We start from the raw sequence: 10,814 nt of genomic DNA on the forward strand, positions 1-10,814 counted from the left end.
CTTTGGAGATTCCGAGATCGTCGTCAAACAGGTACGTAACACCATACACTACCTGTCTAGTCATTTAAAGCACTATCAGTCTTTAGTGCAAGATCTCACTGCGCATTTTACAGCATTCAATATTTCATCAATCCCAAGACTTCACAATGCAAGCGCAGACCTGCTAGCAAACGTAGCCTCCAGACTCATCCCCTCCGAAGACTTTAGTCCAGATAGGTTTTCCATAGAGTTAATTTTTAAGCCGTCTATCCCTGACAACATCACCAACTGGAGAGTATTCAACGATGACCCAGACATCGTAAGTTTCCTTACCTCTGAAGGATCCTACTCAAACCAGATAATCGACGAGGACTGTCATGACCACCAAATACAACAAAATGGCACGGATAATGCTATACCCAAATCAGTGGTCAAATTAGAAGATTTGTATGACTTAAAAATTCGGTTCAAAAGATCAGCTAACGCCAAACTTTACAGTTCAACTCTGAACTACGAATCAGTGAACTTAGGAACCGAAGAGAAACCCCAAAACGTTAATCTAGGCCAAGGCCTAGCTCCTGAAGAAAAGTCAGCATACATCCGTCTTCTACGACAGTACAAAAACGTCTTTGCCTGGAACTATGATGAGCTGAAAACTTATAACACTTCTATCATTCAGCACACTATCCCTATGATTGACAACGAGAAACCCGTCCAACAGAAGCTCAGGAAAATCCACCCCAACCTGGAAAATCAGATAAAAACTGAGCTGAATAAGTTGTTGAGAGCCAGAATAATTTTCCCGGTCAGACATTCCAAATGGGTATCCAATATGGTACCTGTTAGGAAGAAAAACGGAGATATTAGAATCTGCATCGACTTCCGGAATCTCAACAAAACCTGTCAGAAAGACAATTTTCCCCTCCCACCTATGGAGCAAATACTACAGGCTGTAGCAGGCTCAGAATTGATGTCTTTCCTGGATGGATTTTCAGGATATAATCAAGTGCTGGTACACCCAGACGATCAGCTAAAAACCACCTTCCGAACTAAATGGGGTACCTACGCGTATCGGAAGATGCCGTTCGGTCTGATCAACGCCGGCGCTACTTTTCAAAGGGCTATGGACATTGCGTTCAAAGGGTTAGTCAATAAATCAGTAGTGATTTACCTGGATGATATAACTGTGTACTCCAAGAACCGAAGCGACCATCTCAAAGATTTGAAGCAAATCTTTCAAAGATGTTTAAGGTATGGAATCTCGCTTAACCCGAAGAAATCTTTTTTCGCGTTGAGTGAAGGAAAATTGCTAGGGTTCATAGTGTCCAAATCGGGCATCCACATTGAACCTGACAGAATCAGAGAAATTTTCGAGATATCCATGCCCCATAACAAAAAGACCATGCAATCTTTCCTAGGACAGATCAATTTTGTGAAAAGATTTGTCCCAGATTTTTCACGCATTATTTCTCCTTTACAAAAAATGATAAAAAAGAATTCAAGCTTTAAATGGGGTCTAGACGAGCACGAAGCGTTTAACTTAATCAAACAAGCCATCATCAATGCTCCATCCCTAGCAACCCCAAATTTTTCAGAACCATTCATCTTATACACGTTTGCCTCAGAAAATTCTTATGCTGCGATCTTGACCCAGGCAAACCAAGAAAAGGCAGAAGCCCCAATCGCATTCTTTAGCTCAAACTTACAAGGTGCTGAGCTGAAATATTCGGACGTAGAGAAACAGGCGTATGCCGTTTTCAAAGCGGTCAAATATTTCAGACCCTTCTTGCTAAAGGCCCATACCAAGGTCATAGTACCATTCCCAGCGGTAAGAAACCTCCTGATTCAGAAAGATGTGGGCGAGAAGAGAGCGAATTGGATCACCGCCTTGCAAGAATACGACCTGGAAATCAAGCCGGCACACATCGTAAGAGGCCAAGGCTTCTGCAAGATGTTAGCTGGAGCATCGCAAATCCCCAAAGAATCGCCTGAAGAGGTACACACGCATGAGGTAAGCCTAAACGACGCAGAATCATTTTATGCTGACATCATTTATTTCCTCAAAAACGGATATGCTCCATTTCACCTGGATCACATCAAAAAGAGAGCCCTGAGGTTGAAAGCCAAACAATATCAGCTCGTAGATGATGTCTTATTTAAAAGAAACTATGATTCTGTGCTTCTTAGATGTCTTGAGAAAACTGAAGCCGAAAAGGTTTTGCAGGAACTCCACGATGGACCAGCAGGTGGACACTATGCTGGAGAAGCCACCGCACACAAAATCTTACGTGCAGGATACTACTGGCCCACGCTGTTCAAAGACTCGTACAATCACGTAAGAAAATGCCAAGTCTGCCAAACGGCTGCAGGGAAACAAAAGAAGTCATCCATGCCATTGCAGCCGGTTAACATCGAACAGCCGTTCAGCCAATGGGGTCTGGACATAATAGGTGAGATCGTTCCTCACTCCTCTAAACAGCATAGGTATATCCTCACTACAACTGACTATTTTACTAAATGGGTAGAGGCAATTCCTCTCAAGACAGCTAATTCTGAAAATATTATTGAATTCATAGATCAGTTTATCATTACTATGTTTGGATTGCCAACGGCCTTAATATTCGATAACGCTTCATATTTTTCTGGAAATACCATGACTGAGCTCGCACTCAAAAGAGGGTTCAAACTAAAGTATTCTGCCAACTACTATCCGTAAGGTAATGGGTTGGCTGAATCAACGAACAAGAACCTAATTAGGATTATCAAAAAGACAGTCGACCAAAGCCAAAAGAATTGGCATAAAGCGCTAGTAAACGCCCTATGGGCAGACAGAATTACAAAGAAAGCCTCTATCGGCACTTCTCCCTTTAATTTAGTTTACGGGAGAGAAGCAGTTCTTCCTACTCACTTAGTCATTCCCTCCTTGTCCTTAGTACAATACATTGATGAAGTATCCAATTCTCCCTTACAACTAAGGAAAACGGAAATAATCAAGCTAGAAGAACAACGAGAACAGGCCAAGAAAACCCACGCTCACCACCAAGCGCTGATAAAATCCTCTTTTGATTCGAACATAATGACCAGAAAAAACTTTCAGATGGGAGACCTAGTTTTGAAGTGGGATAAGGCTCACGAAGAGAAGGGCAAACATACGAAATTCCAGAAGCTATGGCTTGGTCCTTTTCAAATCGTAGAAGTCATAGGCCCATCGACTTTTGTGTTGCAGGACTTGACAGGCAGGAGAGATTCTCTGCCTGTAAACGGACAAATCCTCAAAATGTATTTTCCATAGAAGGTTATCCTTCTAATTTTTGTAGTATAATTTTAGTTTTATTTTAGTTTTATTTTTTAAATATAAATAAGGTTGGTTGTGAGTGATCATAAATTGTATTTATGAAGTATATACCATTTCTCTATCAGATTTTGATTTCACTTGTATAAATAGTAAAACTTTTCGAAAAATCTGACTTTTATTATTGACAGGTAGAGTTAACTTTAGCCTGAATGTGATGTTAGTTTCAACTTTACAAAGAAATCTGGGATGAAGGTAACTTTTGGCAAAAATTGTTCTATGCCAACGCAATGAAAAGTATCATCAATAGCAAAATAAGTATTCTCTGCAAAACTGCTGTTCTTAAACTCTATTATTGTCGTCCAGAGCTTTCTTAAGGAAAAACAATGATATCCTCCCTGTTAAGGAAAATCGCAGCATCCAGAGAAACAATCCAAGAAAACACTATATCTCAAAGAATAAGAGGTCTCATCACGAGCCGGCTTATCATGATCACAGATATTATAACTTGTTGACTTTGCCACTACTGTCTATAAAAACAGGGCAATGACTCAAGATTGTTGCAATCAAAAGACAAGGGGTCTCATCGCGATCCAGCTTGTTCAGCAAAAGTGTAAATCAAGTGAATGACTGTGTCATAATTTGGCCACCAAACCAAGACATTGTTCTTTAGAGAATAAAAAAATTAAAAAGGAAAGAAAAAGTGTCAAAAGGGTTTTTCTCTAGAATGTTGTAAATAACCTCAAGCAGGAAAAAGGATCATTGCTGGATAATATGGTAACCCTGTCGAGGCTATGGACGCTTGCGGGCAGCAGAGGCTCTACCTACGACAAATGAGCATACTTTACAAAGCCAGTACGCAGAGAAGACCTTATTTTGTCTTTGAAAAGACTGAGTAATGTCTAGGTGTAAATACAAGAAATAGCCCAGAGGAAGCAAACAATCGGAATGAAATAAAAAGTTGTGACGAAACATCATTGACAGGATAAGGGGTAATACTCTATCTGTCCATAACAAAATTTAAGCGTAAGAAAACTTTTCTGTTTTGGAAGTAAAAATGCAATAGAACAAGCAGAGATAACTGGTTCTTCACAGTGAATCGCCATTGTTGTGGTCACCAACAACCCCCCTTCTTCACTTGACATTAGCAATAACGTCAAGCAAAGAGGGGACCCTAAACAAAAAATCCCAAAAAATATTTTTCTAAAGTTTTTATATTTCTCTCCCTAAGGCTTAAATCGCATCGCAAAGAAAGGCCGAAGCATGGCTCGAGCGCGAAAAGCAAGACCGCGAATGAGTGATGCGAAGTTCATCGCGTCGCATACATCACACGCGCCCCTTTAAAAGAAGACCTTCGAAAAACGCCGACCGCCGATATGCGAAATTGCAAATTGCAAGCATCGCGCTATACGGCATAACCATTAAACAAAATTTGCGATATCAGCGATTTGCGATCTGTGATGGCAGCGATTTACGATCTGCGATCTGAAAAGACTTATCACACGACAAGCCCAGGATTAAGTGCGCGCCTTGAAGGAATTTAATGACCTCATGCTTGAGTATCAAGGAATGATTGCATAGCATTTATCGAAGAGTCAAGTCATGATGCATGTCAGGATTACGCATTCATTAGAGTTTAATGCTTTCATGTCAATCTTTTCATTTCCCTTCTTCTTTGCGTAGACTGCAAGACACGCAACTGATATAAATCTATATGCAGGAAACATCTGAGAGAAAGGGGAAAGCGCCAATCAAACAGCAGAGAGAAGATGCCTCCGCAAACGGATGCTGCATGCAGCAAGACCGTGGATTCCAGACTATCAGACAACCGGCACTGATGAAATTAGACTATCCAGGACTCAGAGTCAAAGGCGCACAAAAGCAGCGTGTTCAGAAAAGATCCTGAAGCTCAGACTTGGTAAAGCAGAGAAAGAAGCGCATGAGAAGGAAGACGCTTCAGGAAAACCTGGAACAAAGAACGGAAACAATTCTTAAAACAGGGGGATGTCCATACAGCACGACTCCTAACCCACTCAGTCATTCGCACAACCGGAAACCAAAATAGCAACAGCAAAATCAGTTCGAGAAGAACCTGGGTTGTGCTAAGTATACACGCGGCGAATACACCCAGCTAGAGAAAGGTTTTCGAAAATATCTTCCGGTCTGTCAGAAGGAAGTGCCAGCTCCTGTTATTTCCACTTTTATCTCCCGAGCAAAAGAAGAAGGCAGTCAGCCGACTCTTCCCAGGAAAACGTTGCGCTGTTGACAGCACTAAAGAGAATATACAGAAACGGTCAGAAATTAGATTTAAAGTTTTAGAAATAAATTTGCTTTTAGTAAAGGGCGGTCATTTGAAGCCGATTCCCTAGATTCGTGTAATTAATATCAATTAGCTAGTAGTATTTAACCCTTCTCATGGTTTTTGGAGAAGGGTCCGGAAATCTGTCAAAAAACTTATCCTCAGAACATGCACTTCTGCACCCTCAGAGGAGGTTTTTGATGAATAGATGGATCAAGATTTATTTATGTTTGCATTTTAATATCTGTTACTGATGTTGCACTTCTGTACTCTTAGTAGATGTTAGAACAAGTAGAAATAAATCATTATTACTTGAAGTTTATTGGTGAAGTTAGTCATAAATGGTACTTTTATCTCTTGACTAGATTCTGCTAGTATCCCTAAAGTGATATGTAGCTGAGTTCTTTATATGTTATTGTATGAATGTCTGCATTACCATTTGGCACTTCTGTACGGTGGGATCATTTAATCATGCTTAACATATAGAAAACTGATTATGCGATATGCTTTTCACAACTACTCTGCCTAACTTCTTATGCAGAATGGTTTATCTTTATTGGTTTATATTCTGATATCAGTTGAATGATCTTTATTACCAGCTGCTGTTAGAAATCTTTCTAGATCGCATAAACAAAAGAAAAAACACCCGGGTTAGCATAGATCAGATGTATTTCTCTTCATTAGATTACATTAGCATAGAGTTAGTTTAGCAGTTAAAATCAAGACTAGTTTAGAAAAACCTCTAGATTAATATCATCAGACTCTACGCACACACACACACCCATCACATTGGGAAACTGGTCCCATTACCCCCAGTCGGACCCGCTACTCCAAACGGGCAAGGAGCCGCCAACCAGGTTCCGGACCGGGTGGGTATCCCCCTTGTTGTTGACTCGACTTCGGGGCCCTCAACAGGAAGATCCCACTGTACCTGGAGCAGACGTCGGCTAGACTCACTTGGATTTTCTGGGGGGTTCACTTCACTCGAGACGGTTAAAGTGGAGGAACTTGGTCTAGTCTGTTCATTAAGTAGGTTTCCGGGGTAACTGTTCCACCCGCCATTTCTGTACTGAATTCTGCGATGTTGGATTTCATCACCAACTAGTGTTTTCGGTCCGGAAAGTTACTGTTTGTGTGTGGTTTGACGCCCTAGATTCTTTAGGCGTGTGATTCGAATTTGTTTGGTTCTTTAGAGACTTTAGGTGGTTTGCTTTGAGATTTTACTTTGTTTGCGTGTGCAGTAGTTAAAAGTTTTTAGCTGTGGCTGAATTACCAAGACAGTCCCGTAGACTTCGGGGCCAGTCTCCTGAGGTTGTAACCGTGGTTGATTTGTTGAGGAAGTCCCGTAGACTTCGGGGCCAACCTCCTGAAGAAGTCCCGGGCCATTACGAAGGTTTGAAAGTCCTCGTAACTCCTAGTGGCAGTAAAGTAGGGTCACCTGAAGAAGGAGAGTCTTCATTGGTTGTTCATCTTGATTACCAAACTCTAGAAACAGGTTATAATCCTGAAGCTATTTCGGTTTCCGAACTTGCTGGTAGCTTTTCATCTACTAGTGATATAGGCGAAGAACCTGAGATATCTGAACCTGTTACTCCAACATCGGGGTTAGTCTCTCCAACTTCTAGTGCTCCTAATTCACCTAGGGTAGAAAGAGTAATCACCGAAAATCTTCCTTCTTGTTTGATAGTTATTGAAGAACTTGCCCTGGAAGAAGAAATAGGCATCCCTATCCCTGAAATCAACCTTCTATTGATCTAAGGGAGCGTGAATCAATTTTTTACAGTCCACCTAGAAGTACTACTTGGTATCTTTCTCTAACTAATTATTTGGACAACTCAGGGTTAAGTTTTTCACCACCTCGTGCTCCTTATCCACCTAGGGGTTTTTATACTCCCGTAAAAATGTCAGGTCAGTCGTCCATGTTTACTCAATCGCCTGAATCTTTTTTGTACGACGGTCCTTCTATTCCCTCGGGTATCAGTCACTTTCTGGTACTTTTTCGGGAGCATCTCCTCAACCCATTGAACAAAGGTTATTCACTGGAAGCAACGGTGCAAAGCCGTTGAGCATAGAAGACATTCTTATGATGTCAGGTTCTATTCCCAATTCTCAACCTCAAGGTGGCCAGTTACCGCCTGGGGGGCAGCCTCAATTAATGCTTGGGGGGCAACCTCAAGGTACACAATTTGCATCTGGGGGGCAACCTCAAGGACAGTATGTGCCTACGGTACACTACGTTCCTCAAGGTCAACCCCAGACTCAATTTGTACCCCAAGGTCAACCCCAGTATCAATTTATGCCTCAAGGTCAACCCCAGTATCAGTACATACCTCAAGGGTATCTACCCCAAGGTCAGTACTCGAACCAAGGTTTCCAACCACCCCAAGGTCAATCTTATGTTCAAGGAATGGTAAATGTACCTTTCAATTATCAATCCTACCCTCAACCCGGTTTTGGATCTCAATATTCTCAACCTGTTATGGTTCAGTACCCCAAAATGAACATAGTGTGGGATCCATCGCAAATTCAACAGGTATTGCAGTCAAATGTACAGTTCTCATCTCAAACTGGACAACCCTTAGTTTCTGGTTCATCCCAGCAACCAGTCCAGTCTAATATTCAAACTTCTGTACCTTCGGTAGTTTCTCAGTCTGGGCCTATTTCGCCTCGTACTCCATCTCAAACGACTGCTGCAACTGCCGCAACATCTGTTCAATCTACCCCACCTACTTCTGGAGTATCGACAGCTCCGGTTTCTACTGTCCCTGTATCTACTCCTCAAACATCTTTACCATCGTCTGGATCCATGATTCAAACTACGGTTCAGATGCCTGTAGGACAACCTGGTTTAAGTACGGTTGTCACAAGTCAACCACAATTCACTTATCAACCGTACCAGGGATAGTACCAATTCGGTCCTGCTGTCCAGTAGCCAGTTTACCAGTATCAACCGTATCCTGGGTACACTTATCAACAACCACAACAACCCCAGTACGGTCCGGTTAATCCTGGTTTTCCAGGAGGATACAATATCCCGAACGCGATTCCTATTCCTAGTTATCCTGGATATCCTCCTCCTGGGGCTGGTCTCATGACCCAGAGTTTTAGGGATCCTAATCGGCAGCTACCATTTATCGCAACTTTGGACTTACCAGACTTGTCGCACCTAACGAACGATCCAATTAATTATCTTCTGTTTTGGACACCAATGCCGAATAAGTTTCCAGTGATATTCCCAAGTTCGAGGGTAAATCTGGAGAGGACCTGTCGAATCATGTGATGACTTACCACCTCTGGTGTGCCTCTAATTCCATCTCGGATGATTCGATCCGCTTACGTCTTTTCCAACGCACTCTCATTGGTCTTGCGGCCAAGTGGTATATTGAGTTACCACGGGCCTCTTTTTATAATTTTAGCCAGTTAGCTACCTTGTTTTTAACTCATTTTCAGTTGCCGGTCAGATATGATAATGGCACGGAGTTACTAACTTCATTAAAGTAATCAATGTCCACTTATATTTCCGATCATATTCATGAATGGAGACGTCGAAGGCGGTTAGTGAAAGTTTTTATCCCGGACCAGATCTTAGCTGAATGGTTTGTTAAATCATTATTGTTGGAAATAATACTGAGAGGGGGGGTGAATCAGTATTATCAGATCAATAAAACCTTTTCAATTTCAAACTCAGAAACATATACGCGACTTCCGTTAAGTGAATCCGCGTGTACACGCGACTGTGTCTAAAGCAACTAACGTATATGTAGATATCTTATGATTCAGTTAATCTTATCTTCAGTAAATGCATCAGAACATTATTAAGCAATTTAACAGTAAACAGGTGCAGTATAACAGAACAGAACATCACACAAGAGCCACACACATGAACACCATGATATAAGGTGGAAACCCAATGTGGGTGAAAACCACCTGCTGCAATTCGTCTCTTTCTTCTTTAATGAGAAACTTCTTTTACAATATACTGGTGCAGTCCTTTACCAGTATGCAGGCTACAACCTGCAGAGGGCTACAACCCTCTCTTTCATTTTCCAACTACTTCTGGAAGGGAGCTACAACTCCCTCAGCTCTTGTACTAGCTGATCCATTTACTAGTACGTAGGTGCTGACCCTACAACCTTCAGGGACCACGTTTCATCAATTTTCAGACTGGATCCAAGAGTACAAAGCAAACATTACCGCAATACAATCATCAACTTATACTTGCATCATAATTCATTAAACAACCCAATACCGAATCACTGAAACCCTGTCATCAAGAACACAGAACCCAAACCAGAATCTAGAACTCTGCAACAACCACCAGAATCAGCAACAACCTGAAATATCAACCCTTATCATGCATACGCTACTTCACTGTACCAAAACCGCGTGTATACGCGCTTTCTCCAAAGGCAACCCGCGTGCAGATCTAGAAATGATTACTTCTGCCTTTGCTGTCAGATCCGACCCTTGCCAAGCGTCCCGAACAGATAACCAGCAATACCAGATCCTCTCACTGCGTCAGACACCCACACACCTATCTTTGCCTAGTGATCTTCTCCTTATATAGCCTTAGGCCTTGTTCAATACCAAGAGCCAAAACCATAGAAACACAATACCATCAACTTCAAAACTAGGGATCGACACGCCCGTCGAGACACAATGGTCCGAAACCATAGGCACAACTTCCAAGGACTAACCGCCATGGACCAAAGGTACTTTTCCACATACACGCGCTTTTTCTGAAGCCAACCTGCGTGTACACGCGACTTGGGCTTAACAAACCTGCGTGTATGAACTTCCTTGGTAAGCTGTACTAGGATTTGTCTTCTGATTAAGTTGCCATTACCTGTACCAACTTCTGAGCATCTGTACCAACCTCTGAGTGAGTTGCCATCAAGGACAACACTTGAATCATAATGCCAACAATCTCCCCCTTTGGACTTGATGGCAACCACTACACCAAGTCACTCTCCCCCTTTGACATCAAGGGCAAAGGGCGGACCAAGATATTCTCTTCTTTGGTATACCTTCTGCTGTCCATACTCCCCCTGAGTACTTGCTGAAATCTCCAACTGTGCTCCCCCTTTGTGTATGCCAAAGTGTACCAATCTATCCATCCTGCTCTTGCTGAATTGTGCTGTTTATGCTCCCCTTGACTGTAGGCAAGATCTGCAAAAGATGTTCTTCAAGAAGAACAAGGACTTATACATCATAGAAGACCTTCCTATCACCAAAAGACTCAAC

This window comes from Pinus tabuliformis, chromosome J (genome assembly GCF_031772625.1).
Source record: "Pinus tabuliformis cultivar Carrire ecotype Pingquan chromosome J, CPIR1, whole genome shotgun sequence".
Lineage (NCBI taxonomy): Eukaryota > Viridiplantae > Streptophyta > Pinopsida > Pinales > Pinaceae > Pinus > Pinus tabuliformis.